Below are 15965 nucleotides of genomic sequence, written 5' to 3'. Positions count from 1 at the left end.
CCCTCGCACCCTAAGCGAGTATCTTACCCCTAGACCAACGGACGAAATATGACACTGAAACATGCTCAACTCGTAGGCCTACAATTTAACTCGTTGCATTTAAATAGTCCCCAAATTACTTCTGCAAAACTCGGGTCCGTCCGGGATTTGAACCCGGGACTACTCACACCCGAAGCGAGTATCATACCCCTAAACCAACGGACGAAATATGACATTGAAACATGCTCAACTCGTAGTCCTACTATTTAACTAGTTACATTTAAATAGCCACCAAATTACTTCTGCAAAACTCGGGTCCGTCTGGGATTTGAACCCGGGACCCCTCGCACCCTAAGCGAGTATCTTACCCCTAGACCAACGGACGAAATATGACACTGAAACATGCTCAACTCGTAGGCCTACAATTTAACTCGTTGCATTTAAATAGTCACCAAATTACTTCTGCAAAACTCGGGTCCGTCCGGGATTTGAACCCGGGACTACTCACACCCGAAGCGAGTATCATACCCCTAAACCAACGGACGAAATATGACATTGAAACATGCTCAACTCGTAGGCCTACAATTTAACTAGTTGCATTTAAGTAGTCACCAAATTACTTCTGCAAAACTCGGGTCCGTCCGGGATTTGAACCCCGGACCACTCACACCCGAAGCGAGTATCATACCCCTAGACCAACGGACCATGTATGACACTGAAACATGCTACACTCGTAGGCCTACAATATAACTAGTTGCATTTATATAGTCACCAAATTACTTCTGCAAAAACTCGTGTCCGTCTGGGATTTGAACCCGGGACCACTCACACCCGAAGCGAGTATCATACCCCTAGACCAACGGACCATGTATGACACTGAAACATGCTACACTCGTAGGCCTACAATATAACTCGTTGCATTTAAATAGTCACCAAATTACTTCTGCAAAACTCGGGTCCGTCCGGGATTTGAACCCGGGACCACTTACACCCGAAGCGAGTATCATACCCCTAGACCAACGGATCATGTATGACAGCGAGACATTCTCAACTCGTAGGTCTACAATATAACTAGTTGCATTTAAATAGTCACCAAATTACTTCTGCAAAACTCGGGTCCGTCCGGGATTTGAACCCGGGACCACTCACACCCGAAGCGAGTAACATACCCCAAAACCAACGGATCATGTATGACAGCGAGACATTCTCAACTCGTAGTCCTACAATTTAACTAGTTGCATTTAAATAGTCACCAAAATACTTCTGCAAACCTCGGGTCCGTCCAGGATTTGAACCCGGGACCACTCACACCCGAAGCGAGTATCATACCCCTAGACCAACGGACCATGTATGACACTGAAACATGCTACACTCGTAGGTCTACAATATAACTAGTTGCATTTAAATAGTCACCAAATTACTTCTGCAAAATCTCGTGTCCGTCTGGGATTTGAACCCGGGACCCCTCGCACCCTAAGCGAGTATCTTACCCCTAGACCAACGGACGAAATATGACACTGAAACATGCTCAACTCGTAGGCCTACAATTTAACTCGTTGCATTTAAATAGTCACCAAATTACTTCTGCAAAACTCGGGTCCGTCCGGGATTTGAACCCGGGACTACTCACACCCGAAGCGAGTATCATACCCCTAAACCAACGGACGAAATATGACATTGAAACATGCTCAACTCGTAGTCCTACTATTTAACTAGTTACATTTAAATAGCCACCAAATTACTTCTGCAAAACTCGGGTCCGTCTGGGATTTGAACCCGGGACCCCTCGCACCCTAAGCGAGTATCTTACCCCTAGACCAACGGACGAAATATGACACTGAAACATGCTCAACTCGTAGGCCTACAATTTAACTCGTTGCATTTAAATAGTCACCAAATTACTTCTGCAAAACTCGGGTCCGTCCGGGATTTTAACCCGGGATCACTCACACCCGAAGCGAGTAACATACCCCAAAACCAACGGATCATGTATGACAGCGAGACATTCTCAACTCGTAGTCCTACAATTTAACTAGTTGCATTTAAATAGTCACCAAAATACTTCTGCAAACCTCGGGTCCGTCCAGGATTTGAACCCGGGACCACTCACACCCGAAGCGAGTATCATACCCCTAGACCAACGGACCATGTATGACACTGAAACATGCTACACTCGTAGGTCTACAATATAACTAGTTGCATTTAAATAGTCACCAAATTACTTCTGCAAAATCTCGTGTCCGTCTGGGATTTGAACCCGGGACCCGTCGCACCCTAAGCGAGTATCTTACCCCTAGACCAACGGACGAAATATGACACTGAAACATGCTCAACTCGTAGTCCTACTATTTAACTAGTTACATTTAAATAGTCACCAAATTACTTCTGCAAAACTCGGGTCCGTCCGGGATTTGAACCCGGTACCACTCACACCCGAAGCGAGTAACATACCCCAAAACCAACGGATCATGTATGACAGCGAGACATTCTCAACTCGTAGTCCTACAATTTAACTAGTTGCATTTAAATAGTCACCAAAATACTTCTGCAAACCTCGGGTCCGTCCAGGATTTGAACCCGGGACCACTCACACCCGAAGCGAGTATCATACCCCTAGACCAACGGACCATGTATGACACTGAATCATGCTACACTCGTAGGTCTACAATATAACTAGTTGCATTTAAATAGTCACCAAATTACTTCTGCAAAATCTCGTGTCCGTCTGGGATTTGAACCCGGGACCCCTCGCACCCTAAGCGAGTATCTTACCCCTAGACCAACGGACGAAATATGACACTGAAACATGCTCAACTCGTAGGCCTACAATTTAACTCGTTGCATTTAAATAGTCACCAAATTACTTCTGCAAAACTCGGGTCCGTCCGGGATTTGAACCCGGGACTACTCACACCCGAAGCGAGTATCATACCCCTAAACCAACGGACGAAATATGACATTGAAACATGCTCAACTCGTAGTCCTACTATTTAACTAGTTACATTTAAATAGTCACCAAATTACTTCCGCAAAACTCGGGTCCGTCCGGGATTTGAACCCGGGACCACTCACACCCGAAGCGAGTAACATACCCCAAAACCAACGGATCATGTGTGACAGCGAGACATGCTCAACTCGTAGGCCTACAATTTAATTAGTTGCATTTAAGTAGTCACCAAATTACTTCTGCAAAACTCGGGTCCGTCCGGGATTTGAACCCGGGACCACTCACACCCGAAGCGAGTATCATACCCCTAGACCAACGGACCATGTATGACACTGAAACATGCTACACTCGTAGGCCTACAATATAACTAGTTGCATTTATATAGTCACCAAATTACTTCTGCAAAAACTCGTGTCCGTCTGGGATTTGAACCCGGGACCACTCACACCCGAAGCGAGTATCATACCCCTAGACCAACGGACCATGTATGACACTGAAACATGCTACACTCGTAGGCCTACAATATAACTCGTTGCATTTAAATAGTCACCAAATTACTTCTGCAAAAACTCGGGTCCGTCCGGGATTTGAACCCGGGACCACTTACACCCGAAGCGAGTATCATACCCCTAGACCAACGGATCATGTATGACAGCGAGACATTCTCAACTCGTAGGTCTACAATATAACTAGTTGCATTTAAATAGTCACCAATTACTTCTGCAAAATCTCGTGTCCGTCTGGGATTTGAACCCGGGACCCCTCGCACCCTAAGCGAGTATCTTACCCCTAGACCAACGGACGAAATATGACACTGAAACATGCTCAACTCGTAGTCCTACTATTTAACTAGTTACATTTAAATAGTCACCAAATTACTTCTGCAAAACTCGGGTCCGTCCGGGATTTGAACCCGGTACCACTCACACCCGAAGCGAGTAACATACCCCAAAACCAACGGATCATGTATGACAGCGAGACATTCTCAACTCGTAGTCCTACAATTTAACTAGTTGCATTTAAATAGTCACCAAAATACTTCTGCAAACCTCGGGTCCGTCCAGGATTTGAACCCGGGACCGCTCACACCCGAAGCGAGTATCATACCCCTAGACCAACGGACCATGTATGACACTGAAACATGCTACACTCGTAGGCCTACAATATAACTAGTTGCATTTATATAGTCACCAAATTACTTCTGCAAAAACTCGTGTCCGTCTGGGATTTGAACCCGGGACCACTCACACCCGAAGCGAGTATCATACCCCTAGACCAACGGACCATGTATGACACTGAAACATGCTACACTCGTAGGCCTACAATATAACTCGTTGCATTTAAATAGTCACCAAATTACTTCTGCAAAAACTCGGGTCCGTCCGGGATTTGAACCCGGGACCACTTACACCCGAAGCGAGTATCATACCCCTAGACCAACGGATCATGTATGACAGCGAGACATTCTCAACTCGTAGGTCTACAATATAACTAGTTGCATTTAAATAGTCACCAATTACTTCTGCAAAATCTCGTGTCCGTCTGGGATTTGAACCCGGGACCCCTCGCACCCTAAGCGAGTATCTTACCCCTAGACCAACGGACGAAATATGACACTGAAACATGCTCAACTCGTAGTCCTACTATTTAACTAGTTACATTTAAATAGTCACCAAATTACTTCTGCAAAACTCGGGTCCGTCCGGGATTTGAACCCGGTACCACTCACACCCGAAGCGAGTAACATACCCCAAAACCAACGGATCATGTATGACAGCGAGACATTCTCAACTCGTAGTCCTACAATTTAACTAGTTGCATTTAAATAGTCACCAAAATACTTCTGCAAACCTCGGGTCCGTCCAGGATTTGAACCCGGGACCGCTCACACCCGAAGCGAGTATCATACCCCTAGACCAACGGACCATGTATGACACTGAAACATGCTACACTCGTAGGTCTACAATATAACTAGTTGCATTTAAATAGTCACCAAATTACTTCTGCAAAATCTCGTGTCCGTCTGGGATTTGAACCCGGGACCCCTCGCACCCTAAGCGAGTATCTTACCCCTAGACTAACGGACGAAATATGACACTGAAACATGCTCAACTCGTAGTCCTACTATTTAACTAGTTACATTTAAATAGTCACCAAATTACTTCTGCAAAACTCGGGTCCGTCCGGGATTTGAACCCGGTACCACTCACACCCGAAGCGAGTAACATACCCCAAAACCAACGGATCATGTATGACAGCGAGACATTCTCAACTCGTAGTCCTACAATTTAACTAGTTGCATTTAAATAGTCACCAAAATACTTCTGCAAACCTCGGGTCCGTCCAGGATTTGAACCCGGGACCGCTCACACCCGAAGCGAGTATCATACCCCTAGACCAACGGACCATGTATGACACTGAAACATGCTACACTCGTAGGTCTACAATATAACTAGTTGCATTTAAATAGTCACCAAATTACTTCTGCAAAATCTCGTGTCCGTCTGGGATTTGAACCCGGGACCCCTCGCACCCTAAGCGAGTATCTTACCCCTAGACCAACGGACGAAATATGACACTGAAACATGCTCAACTCGTAGGCCTACAATTTAACTCGTTGCATTTAAATAGTCACCAAATTACTTCTGCAAAACTCGGGTCCGTCCGGGATTTGAACCCGGGACTACTCACACCCGAAGCGAGTATCATACCCCTAAACCAACGGACGAAATATGACATTGAAACATGCTCAACTCGTAGTCCTACTATTTAACTAGTTACATTTAAATAGTCACCAAATTACTTCTGCAAACCTCGGGTCCGTCCAGGATTTGAACCCGGGACCACTCACACCCGAAGCGAGTATCATACCCCTAGACCAACGGACCATGTATGACACTGAAACATGCTACACTCGTAGGTCTACAATATAACTAGTTGCATTTAAATAGTCACCAAATTACTTCTGCAAAATCTCGTGTCCGTCTGGGATTTGAACCCGGGACCCGTCGCACCCTAAGCGAGTATCTTACCCCTAGACCAACGGACGAAATATGACACTGAAACATGCTCAACTCGTAGTCCTACTATTTAACTAGTTACATTTAAATAGTCACCAAATTACTTCTGCAAAACTCGGGTCCGTCCGGGATTTGAACCCGGTACCACTCACACCCGAAGCGAGTAACATACCCCAAAACCAACGGATCATGTATGACAGCGAGACATTCTCAACTCGTAGTCCTACAATTTAACTAGTTGCATTTAAATAGTCACCAAAATACTTCTGCAAACCTCGGGTCCGTCCAGGATTTGAACCCGGGACCGCTCACACCCGAAGCGAGTATCATACCCCTAGACCAACGGACCATGTATGACACTGAAACATGCTACACTCGTAGGTCTACAATATAACTAGTTGCATTTAAATAGTCACCAAATTACTTCTGCAAAATCTCGTGTCCGTCTGGGATTTGAACCCGGGACCCCTCGCACCCTAAGCGAGTATCTTACCCCTAGACCAACGGACGAAATATGACACTGAAACATGCTCAACTCGTAGGCCTACAATTTAACTCGTTGCATTTAAATAGTCACCAAATTACTTCTGCAAAACTCGGGTCCGTCCGGGATTTGAACCCGGGACTACTCACACCCGAAGCGAGTATCATACCCCTAAACCAACGGACGAAATATGACATTGAAACATGCTCAACTCGTAGTCCTACTATTTAACTAGTTACATTTAAATAGTCACCAAATTACTTCTGCAAACCTCGGGTCCGTCCAGGATTTGAACCCGGGACCACTCACACCCGAAGCGAGTATCATACCCCTAGACCAACGGACCATGTATGACACTGAAACATGCTACACTCGTAGGTCTACAATATAACTAGTTGCATTTAAATAGTCACCAAATTACTTCTGCAAAATCTCGTGTCCGTCTGGGATTTGAACCCGGGACCCGTCGCACCCTAAGCGAGTATCTTACCCCTAGACCAACGGACGAAATATGACACTGAAACATGCTCAACTCGTAGTCCTACTATTTAACTAGTTACATTTAAATAGTCACCAAATTACTTCTGCAAAACTCGGGTCCGTCCGGGATTTGAACCCGGTACCACTCACACCCGAAGCGAGTAACATACCCCAAAACCAACGGATCATGTATGACAGCGAGACATTCTCAACTCGTAGTCCTACAATTTAACTAGTTACATTTAAATAGCCACCAAATTACTTCTGCAAAACTCGGGTCCGTCTGGGATTTGAACCCGGGACCCCTCGCACCCTAAGCGAGTATCTTACCCCTAGACCAACGGACGAAATATGACACTGAAACATGCTCAACTCGTAGGCCTACAATTTAACTCGTTGCATTTAAATAGTCACCAAATTACTTCTGCAAAACTCGGGTCCGTCCGGGATTTTAACCCGGGACCACTCACACCCGAAGCGAGTAACATACCCCAAAACCAACGGATCATGTATGACAGCGAGACATTCTCAACTCGTAGTCCTACAATTTAACTAGTTGCATTTAAATAGTCACCAAAATACTTCTGCAAACCTCGGGTCCGTCCAGGATTTGAACCCGGGACCACTCACACCCGAAGCGAGTATCATACCCCTAGACCAACGGACCATGTATGACACTGAAACATGCTACACTCGTAGGTCTACAATATAACTAGTTGCATTTAAATAGTCACCAAATTACTTCTGCAAAATCTCGTGTCCGTCTGGGATTTGAACCCGGGACCCGTCGCACCCTAAGCGAGTATCTTACCCCTAGACCAACGGACGAAATATGACACTGAAACATGCTCAACTCGTAGTCCTACTATTTAACTAGTTACATTTAAATAGTCACCAAATTACTTCTGCAAAACTCGGGTCCGTCCGGGATTTGAACCCGGTACCACTCACACCCGAAGCGAGTAACATACCCCAAAACCAACGGATCATGTATGACAGCGAGACATTCTCAACTCGTAGTCCTACAATTTAACTAGTTGCATTTAAATAGTCACCAAAATACTTCTGCAAACCTCGGGTCCGTCCAGGATTTGAACCCGGGACCACTCACACCCGAAGCGAGTATCATACCCCTAGACCAACGGACCATGTATGACACTGAATCATGCTACACTCGTAGGTCTACAATATAACTAGTTGCATTTAAATAGTCACCAAATTACTTCTGCAAAATCTCGTGTCCGTCTGGGATTTGAACCCGGGACCCCTCGCACCCTAAGCGAGTATCTTACCCCTAGACCAACGGACGAAATATGACACTGAAACATGCTCAACTCGTAGGCCTACAATTTAACTCGTTGCATTTAAATAGTCACCAAATTACTTCTGCAAAACTCGGGTCCGTCCGGGATTTGAACCCGGGACTACTCACACCCGAAGCGAGTATCATACCCCTAAACCAACGGACGAAATATGACATTGAAACATGCTCAACTCGTAGTCCTACTATTTAACTAGTTACATTTAAATAGTCACCAAATTACTTCCGCAAAACTCGGGTCCGTCCGGGATTTGAACCCGGGACCACTCACACCCGAAGCGAGTAACATACCCCAAAACCAACGGATCATGTGTGACAGCGAGACATGCTCAACTCGTAGGCCTACAATTTAATTAGTTGCATTTAAGTAGTCACCAAATTACTTCTGCAAAACTCGGGTCCGTCCGGGATTTGAACCCGGGACCACTCACACCCGAAGCGAGTATCATACCCCTAGACCAACGGACCATGTATGACACTGAAACATGCTACACTCGTAGGCCTACAATATAACTAGTTGCATTTATATAGTCACCAAATTACTTCTGCAAAAACTCGTGTCCGTCTGGGATTTGAACCCGGGACCACTCACACCCGAAGCGAGTATCATACCCCTAGACCAACGGACCATGTATGACACTGAAACATGCTACACTCGTAGGCCTACAATATAACTCGTTGCATTTAAATAGTCACCAAATTACTTCTGCAAAAACTCGGGTCCGTCCGGGATTTGAACCCGGGACCACTTACACCCGAAGCGAGTATCATACCCCTAGACCAACGGATCATGTATGACAGCGAGACATTCTCAACTCGTAGGTCTACAATATAACTAGTTGCATTTAAATAGTCACCAATTACTTCTGCAAAATCTCGTGTCCGTCTGGGATTTGAACCCGGGACCCCTCGCACCCTAAGCGAGTATCTTACCCCTAGACCAACGGACGAAATATGACACTGAAACATGCTCAACTCGTAGTCCTACTATTTAACTAGTTACATTTAAATAGTCACCAAATTACTTCTGCAAAACTCGGGTCCGTCCGGGATTTGAACCCGGTACCACTCACACCCGAAGCGAGTAACATACCCCAAAACCAACGGATCATGTATGACAGCGAGACATTCTCAACTCGTAGTCCTACAATTTAACTAGTTGCATTTAAATAGTCACCAAAATACTTCTGCAAACCTCGGGTCCGTCCAGGATTTGAACCCGGGACCGCTCACACCCGAAGCGAGTATCATACCCCTAGACCAACGGACCATGTATGACACTGAAACATGCTACACTCGTAGGCCTACAATATAACTAGTTGCATTTATATAGTCACCAAATTACTTCTGCAAAAACTCGTGTCCGTCTGGGATTTGAACCCGGGACCACTCACACCCGAAGCGAGTATCATACCCCTAGACCAACGGACCATGTATGACACTGAAACATGCTACACTCGTAGGCCTACAATATAACTCGTTGCATTTAAATAGTCACCAAATTACTTCTGCAAAAACTCGGGTCCGTCCGGGATTTGAACCCGGGACCACTTACACCCGAAGCGAGTATCATACCCCTAGACCAACGGATCATGTATGACAGCGAGACATTCTCAACTCGTAGGTCTACAATATAACTAGTTGCATTTAAATAGTCACCAATTACTTCTGCAAAATCTCGTGTCCGTCTGGGATTTGAACCCGGGACCCCTCGCACCCTAAGCGAGTATCTTACCCCTAGACCAACGGACGAAATATGACACTGAAACATGCTCAACTCGTAGTCCTACTATTTAACTAGTTACATTTAAATAGTCACCAAATTACTTCTGCAAAACTCGGGTCCGTCCGTGATTTGAACCCGGTACCACTCACACCCGAAGCGAGTAACATACCCCAAAACCAACGGATCATGTATGACAGCGAGACATTCTCAACTCGTAGTCCTACAATTTAACTAGTTGCATTTAAATAGTCACCAAAATACTTCTGCAAACCTCGGGTCCGTCCAGGATTTGAACCCGGGACCGCTCACACCCGAAGCGAGTATCATACCCCTAGACCAACGGACCATGTATGACACTGAAACATGCTACACTCGTAGGTCTACAATATAACTAGTTGCATTTAAATAGTCACCAAATTACTTCTGCAAAATCTCGTGTCCGTCTGGGATTTGAACCCGGGACCCCTCGCACCCTAAGCGAGTATCTTACCCCTAGACTAACGGACGAAATATGACACTGAAACATGCTCAACTCGTAGTCCTACTATTTAACTAGTTACATTTAAATAGTCACCAAATTACTTCTGCAAAACTCGGGTCCGTCCGGGATTTGAACCCGGTACCACTCACACCCGAAGCGAGTAACATACCCCAAAACCAACGGATCATGTATGACAGCGAGACATTCTCAACTCGTAGTCCTACAATTTAACTAGTTGCATTTAAATAGTCACCAAAATACTTCTGCAAACCTCGGGTCCGTCCAGGATTTGAACCCGGGACCGCTCACACCCGAAGCGAGTATCATACCCCTAGACCAACGGACCATGTATGACACTGAAACATGCTACACTCGTAGGTCTACAATATAACTAGTTGCATTTAAATAGTCACCAAATTACTTCTGCAAAATCTCGTGTCCGTCTGGGATTTGAACCCGGGACCCCTCGCACCCTAAGCGAGTATCTTACCCCTAGACCAACGGACGAAATATGACACTGAAACATGCTCAACTCGTAGGCCTACAATTTAACTCGTTGCATTTAAATAGTCACCAAATTACTTCTGCAAAACTCGGGTCCGTCCGGGATTTGAACCCGGGACTACTCACACCCGAAGCGAGTATCATACCCCTAAACCAACGGACGAAATATGACATTGAAACATGCTCAACTCGTAGTCCTACTATTTAACTAGTTACATTTAAATAGTCACCAAATTACTTCTGCAAACCTCGGGTCCGTCCAGGATTTGAACCCGGGACCACTCACACCCGAAGCGAGTATCATACCCCTAGACCAACGGACCATGTATGACACTGAAACATGCTACACTCGTAGGTCTACAATATAACTAGTTGCATTTAAATAGTCACCAAATTACTTCTGCAAAATCTCGTGTCCGTCTGGGATTTGAACCCGGGACCCGTCGCACCCTAAGCGAGTATCTTACCCCTAGACCAACGGACGAAATATGACACTGAAACATGCTCAACTCGTAGTCCTACTATTTAACTAGTTACATTTAAATAGTCACCAAATTACTTCTGCAAAACTCGGGTCCGTCCGGGATTTGAACCCGGTACCACTCACACCCGAAGCGAGTAACATACCCCAAAACCAACGGATCATGTATGACAGCGAGACATTCTCAACTCGTAGTCCTACAATTTAACTAGTTGCATTTAAATAGTCACCAAAATACTTCTGCAAACCTCGGGTCCGTCCAGGATTTGAACCCGGGACCGCTCACACCCGAAGCGAGTATCATACCCCTAGACCAACGGACCATGTATGACACTGAAACATGCTACACTCGTAGGTCTACAATATAACTAGTTGCATTTAAATAGTCACCAAATTACTTCTGCAAAATCTCGTGTCCGTCTGGGATTTGAACCCGGGACCCCTCGCACCCTAAGCGAGTATCTTACCCCTAGACCAACGGACGAAATATGACACTGAAACATGCTCAACTCGTAGGCCTACAATTTAACTCGTTGCATTTAAATAGTCACCAAATTACTTCTGCAAAACTCGGGTCCGTCCGGGATTTGAACCCGGGACTACTCACACCCGAAGCGAGTATCATACCCCTAAACCAACGGACGAAATATGACATTGAAACATGCTCAACTCGTAGTCCTACTATTTAACTAGTTACATTTAAATAGTCACCAAATTACTTCTGCAAACCTCGGGTCCGTCCAGGATTTGAACCCGGGACCACTCACACCCGAAGCGAGTATCATACCCCTAGACCAACGGACCATGTATGACACTGAAACATGCTACACTCGTAGGTCTACAATATAACTAGTTGCATTTAAATAGTCACCAAATTACTTCTGCAAAATCTCGTGTCCGTCTGGGATTTGAACCCGGGACCCGTCGCACCCTAAGCGAGTATCTTACCCCTAGACCAACGGACGAAATATGACACTGAAACATGCTCAACTCGTAGTCCTACTATTTAACTAGTTACATTTAAATAGTCACCAAATTACTTCTGCAAAACTCGGGTCCGTCCGGGATTTGAACCCGGTACCACTCACACCCGAAGCGAGTAACATACCCCAAAACCAACGGATCATGTATGACAGCGAGACATTCTCAACTCGTAGTCCTACAATTTAACTAGTTGCATTTAAATAGTCACCAAAATACTTCTGCAAACCTCGGGTCCGTCCAGGATTTGAACCCGGGACCACTCACACCCGAAGCGAGTATCATACCCCTAGACCAACGGACCATGTATGACACTGAATCATGCTACACTCGTAGGTCTACAATATAACTAGTTGCATTTAAATAGTCACCAAATTACTTCTGCAAAATCTCGTGTCCGTCTGGGATTTGAACCCGGGACCCCTCGCACCCTAAGCGAGTATCTTACCCCTAGACCAACGGACGAAATATGACACTGAAACATGCTCAACTCGTAGGCCTACAATTTAACTAGTTACATTTAAATAGTCACCAAATTACTTCTGCAAAACTCGGGTCCGTCCGGGATTTGAACCCGGTACCACTCACACCCGAAGCGAGTAACATACCCCAAAACCAACGGATCATGTATGACAGCGAGACATTCTCAACTCGTAGTCCTACAATTTAACTAGTTGCATTTAAATAGTCACCAAAATACTTCTGCAAACCTCGGGTCCGTCCAGGATTTGAACCCGGGACCACTCACACCCGAAGCGAGTATCATACCCCTAGACCAACGGACCATGTATGACACTGAAACATGCTACACTCGTAGGTCTACAATATAACTAGTTGCATTTAAATAGTCACCAAATTACTTCTGCAAAATCTCGTGTCCGTCTGGGATTTGAACCCGGGACCCCTCGCACCCTAAGCGAGTATCTTACCCCTAGACCAACGGACGAAATATGACACTGAAACATGCTCAACTCGTAGGCCTACAATTTAACTCGTTGCATTTAAATAGTCACCAAATTACTTCTGCAAAACTCGGGTCCGTCCGGGATTTGAACCCGGGACTACTCACACCCGAAGCGAGTATCATACCCCTAAACCAACGGACGAAATATGACATTGAAACATGCTCAACTCGTAGTCCTACTATTTAACTAGTTACATTTAAATAGTCACCAAATTACTTCTGCAAACCTCGGGTCCGTCCAGGATTTGAACCCGGGACCACTCACACCCGAAGCGAGTATCATACCCCTAGACCAACGGACCATGTATGACACTGAAACATGCTACACTCGTAGGTCTACAATATAACTAGTTGCATTTAAATAGTCACCAAATTACTTCTGCAAAACACGGGTCCGTCCGGGATTTGAACCCGGGACTACTCACACCCGAAGCGAGTATCATACCCCTAAACCAACGGACGAAATATGACATTGAAACATGCTCAACTCGTAGTCCTACTATTTAACTAGTTACATTTAAATAGTCACCAAATTACTTCCGCAAAACTCGGGTCCGTCCGGGATTTGAACCCGGGACCACTCACACCCGAAGCGAGTAACATACCCCAAAACCAACGGATCATGTGTAACAGCGAGACATGCTCAACTCGTAGGCCTACAATTTAATTAGTTGCATTTAAGTAGTCACCAAATTACTTCTGCAAAACTCGGGTCCGTCCGGGATTTGAACCCGGGACCACTCACACCCGAAGCGAGTATCATACCCCTAGACCAACGGTACATGTATGACACTGAAACACACTACACTCGTAGGCCTACAATATAACTAGTTGCATTTATATAGTCACCAAATTACTTCTGCAAAAACTCGTGTCCGTCTGGGATTTGAACCCGGGACCACTCACACCCGAAGCGAGTATCATACCCCTAGACCAACGGACCATGTATGACACTGAAACATGCTACACTCGTAGGCCTACAATATAACTCGTTGCATTTAAATAGTCACCAAATTACTTCTGCAAAACTCGGGTCCGTCCGGGATTTGAACCCGGGACCACTCACACCCGAAGCGAGTAACATACCCCAAAACCAACGGATCATGTATGACAGCGAGACATTCTCAACTTGTAGTCCTACAATTTAACTAGTTGCATTTAAATAGTCACCAAAATACTTCTGCAAACCTCGGGTCCGTCCAGGATTTGAACCCGGGACCACTCACACCCGAAGCGAGTATCATACCCCTAGACCAACGGACCATGTATGACATTGAAACATGCTACACTCGTAGGTCTACAATATAACTAGTTGCATTTAAATAGTCACCAAATTACTTCTGCAAAATCTCGTGTCCGTCTGTGATTTGAACCCGGGACCCCTCGCACCCTAAGCGAGTATCTTACCCCTAGACCAACGGACGAAATATGACACTGAAACATGCTCAACTCGTAGTCCTACTATTTAACTAGTTACATTTAAATAGTCACCAAATTACTTCTGCATAACTCGGGTCCGTCCGGGATTTGAACCCGGGACCACTCACACCCGAAGCGAGTATCATACCCCTAGACCAACGGACCATGTATGACACTGAAACATGCTACACTCGTAGGCCTACAATATAACTCGTTGCATTTAAATAGTCACCAAATTACTTCTGCAAAACTCGGGTCCGTCCGGGATTTGAACCCGGGACTACTCACATCCGAAGCGAGTATCATACCCCTAAACCAACGGACGAAATGTGACACTGAAACATGCTCAACTCGTAGTCCTACTATTTAACTAGTTACATTTAAATAGTCACCAAATTACTTCTGCAAAACTCGGGTCCGTCCGGGATTTGAACCCGGGACCACTCACACCCGAAGCGAGTAACATACCCCAAAACCAACGGATCATGTATGACAGCGAGACATTCTCAACTCGTAGTCCTACAATTTAACTAGTTGCATTTAAATAGTCACCAAAATACTTCTGCAAACCTCGGGTCCGTCCAGGATTTGAACCCGAGACCACTCACACCCGAAGCGAGTATCATACCCCTAGACCAACGGACCATGTATGACACTGAAACATGCTACACTCGTAGGTCTAAAATATAACTAGTTGCATTTAAATAGTCACCAAATTACTTCTGCAAAATCTCGTGTCCGTCTGGGATTTGAACCCGGGACCCCTCGCACCCTAAGCGAGTATCTTACCCCTAGACCAACGGACGAAATATGACACTGAAACATGCTCAGCTCGTAGGCCTACAATTTAACTCGTTGCATTTAAAAAGTCACCAAATTACTTCTGCAAAACTCGGGTCCGTCCGGGATTTGAACCCGGGACTACTCACACCCGAAGCGAGTATCATACCCCTAAACCAACGGACGAAATATGACATTGAAACATGCTCAACTCGTAGTCCTACTATTTAACTAGTTACATTTCAATAGTCACCAAATTACTTCCGCAAAACTCGGGTCCGTCCGGGATTTGAACCCGGGACCACTCACACCCGAAGCGAGTAACATACCCCAAAACCAACGGATCATGTATGACACTGAAACATGCTACACTCGTAGGCCTACAATATAACTAGTTG

At 45.4% G+C, this 15965-nt stretch overlaps 25 non-coding genes across 25 annotated transcripts; all 25 read right to left on the bottom strand.

The window, feature by feature from the left end:
- Window positions 1-612: 612 nt before the first annotated feature.
- TRNAP-CGG (transfer RNA proline (anticodon CGG)) lies at window positions 613-684 on the bottom strand. The gene has a single exon. It is a non-coding gene; the product is annotated as a tRNA-Pro (tRNA).
- Window positions 685-1253: 569 nt separating this feature from the next.
- On the bottom strand, window positions 1254-1325 carry TRNAP-CGG (transfer RNA proline (anticodon CGG)). Its single transcript has one exon. It is a non-coding gene; the product is annotated as a tRNA-Pro (tRNA).
- A 729-nt stretch (window positions 1326-2054) lies between these two features.
- Window positions 2055-2126, bottom strand: TRNAP-CGG (transfer RNA proline (anticodon CGG)). The gene has a single exon. It is a non-coding gene; the product is annotated as a tRNA-Pro (tRNA).
- Window positions 2127-2535: 409 nt separating this feature from the next.
- Window positions 2536-2607, bottom strand: TRNAP-CGG (transfer RNA proline (anticodon CGG)). The gene has a single exon. It is a non-coding gene; the product is annotated as a tRNA-Pro (tRNA).
- Window positions 2608-3176: 569 nt separating this feature from the next.
- Window positions 3177-3248, bottom strand: TRNAP-CGG (transfer RNA proline (anticodon CGG)). Its single transcript has one exon. It is a non-coding gene; the product is annotated as a tRNA-Pro (tRNA).
- Window positions 3249-3978: 730 nt separating this feature from the next.
- TRNAP-CGG (transfer RNA proline (anticodon CGG)) lies at window positions 3979-4050 on the bottom strand. The gene has a single exon. It is a non-coding gene; the product is annotated as a tRNA-Pro (tRNA).
- Window positions 4051-4780: 730 nt separating this feature from the next.
- On the bottom strand, window positions 4781-4852 carry TRNAP-CGG (transfer RNA proline (anticodon CGG)). The gene has a single exon. It is a non-coding gene; the product is annotated as a tRNA-Pro (tRNA).
- Window positions 4853-5261: 409 nt separating this feature from the next.
- On the bottom strand, window positions 5262-5333 carry TRNAP-CGG (transfer RNA proline (anticodon CGG)). The gene has a single exon. It is a non-coding gene; the product is annotated as a tRNA-Pro (tRNA).
- A 409-nt stretch (window positions 5334-5742) lies between these two features.
- TRNAP-CGG (transfer RNA proline (anticodon CGG)) lies at window positions 5743-5814 on the bottom strand. Its single transcript has one exon. It is a non-coding gene; the product is annotated as a tRNA-Pro (tRNA).
- Window positions 5815-6223: 409 nt separating this feature from the next.
- TRNAP-CGG (transfer RNA proline (anticodon CGG)) lies at window positions 6224-6295 on the bottom strand. Its single transcript has one exon. It is a non-coding gene; the product is annotated as a tRNA-Pro (tRNA).
- A 409-nt stretch (window positions 6296-6704) lies between these two features.
- TRNAP-CGG (transfer RNA proline (anticodon CGG)) lies at window positions 6705-6776 on the bottom strand. Its single transcript has one exon. It is a non-coding gene; the product is annotated as a tRNA-Pro (tRNA).
- A 729-nt stretch (window positions 6777-7505) lies between these two features.
- TRNAP-CGG (transfer RNA proline (anticodon CGG)) lies at window positions 7506-7577 on the bottom strand. The gene has a single exon. It is a non-coding gene; the product is annotated as a tRNA-Pro (tRNA).
- Window positions 7578-7986: 409 nt separating this feature from the next.
- TRNAP-CGG (transfer RNA proline (anticodon CGG)) lies at window positions 7987-8058 on the bottom strand. Its single transcript has one exon. It is a non-coding gene; the product is annotated as a tRNA-Pro (tRNA).
- Window positions 8059-8627: 569 nt separating this feature from the next.
- On the bottom strand, window positions 8628-8699 carry TRNAP-CGG (transfer RNA proline (anticodon CGG)). Its single transcript has one exon. It is a non-coding gene; the product is annotated as a tRNA-Pro (tRNA).
- Window positions 8700-9429: 730 nt separating this feature from the next.
- TRNAP-CGG (transfer RNA proline (anticodon CGG)) lies at window positions 9430-9501 on the bottom strand. Its single transcript has one exon. It is a non-coding gene; the product is annotated as a tRNA-Pro (tRNA).
- A 730-nt stretch (window positions 9502-10231) lies between these two features.
- Window positions 10232-10303, bottom strand: TRNAP-CGG (transfer RNA proline (anticodon CGG)). Its single transcript has one exon. It is a non-coding gene; the product is annotated as a tRNA-Pro (tRNA).
- Window positions 10304-10712: 409 nt separating this feature from the next.
- TRNAP-CGG (transfer RNA proline (anticodon CGG)) lies at window positions 10713-10784 on the bottom strand. The gene has a single exon. It is a non-coding gene; the product is annotated as a tRNA-Pro (tRNA).
- Window positions 10785-11193: 409 nt separating this feature from the next.
- Window positions 11194-11265, bottom strand: TRNAP-CGG (transfer RNA proline (anticodon CGG)). The gene has a single exon. It is a non-coding gene; the product is annotated as a tRNA-Pro (tRNA).
- A 409-nt stretch (window positions 11266-11674) lies between these two features.
- On the bottom strand, window positions 11675-11746 carry TRNAP-CGG (transfer RNA proline (anticodon CGG)). Its single transcript has one exon. It is a non-coding gene; the product is annotated as a tRNA-Pro (tRNA).
- A 409-nt stretch (window positions 11747-12155) lies between these two features.
- On the bottom strand, window positions 12156-12227 carry TRNAP-CGG (transfer RNA proline (anticodon CGG)). Its single transcript has one exon. It is a non-coding gene; the product is annotated as a tRNA-Pro (tRNA).
- Window positions 12228-12636: 409 nt separating this feature from the next.
- Window positions 12637-12708, bottom strand: TRNAP-CGG (transfer RNA proline (anticodon CGG)). The gene has a single exon. It is a non-coding gene; the product is annotated as a tRNA-Pro (tRNA).
- A 409-nt stretch (window positions 12709-13117) lies between these two features.
- On the bottom strand, window positions 13118-13189 carry TRNAP-CGG (transfer RNA proline (anticodon CGG)). Its single transcript has one exon. It is a non-coding gene; the product is annotated as a tRNA-Pro (tRNA).
- Window positions 13190-13598: 409 nt separating this feature from the next.
- TRNAP-CGG (transfer RNA proline (anticodon CGG)) lies at window positions 13599-13670 on the bottom strand. Its single transcript has one exon. It is a non-coding gene; the product is annotated as a tRNA-Pro (tRNA).
- An 889-nt stretch (window positions 13671-14559) lies between these two features.
- On the bottom strand, window positions 14560-14631 carry TRNAP-CGG (transfer RNA proline (anticodon CGG)). Its single transcript has one exon. It is a non-coding gene; the product is annotated as a tRNA-Pro (tRNA).
- A 249-nt stretch (window positions 14632-14880) lies between these two features.
- On the bottom strand, window positions 14881-14952 carry TRNAP-CGG (transfer RNA proline (anticodon CGG)). The gene has a single exon. It is a non-coding gene; the product is annotated as a tRNA-Pro (tRNA).
- Between the last annotated feature and the right edge of the window lie 1013 nt (window positions 14953-15965).

Source organism: Phalangium opilio, unplaced genomic scaffold, assembly GCF_054372755.1.
Source record: "Phalangium opilio isolate 3A_F unplaced genomic scaffold, DU_Popi_V2 ptg000094l_1, whole genome shotgun sequence".
NCBI lineage: Eukaryota > Metazoa > Arthropoda > Arachnida > Opiliones > Phalangiidae > Phalangium > Phalangium opilio.
The sequence above is the reverse complement of the archived record's forward strand: the minus strand, read 5'-3'. Positions and strand labels throughout refer to the sequence as shown.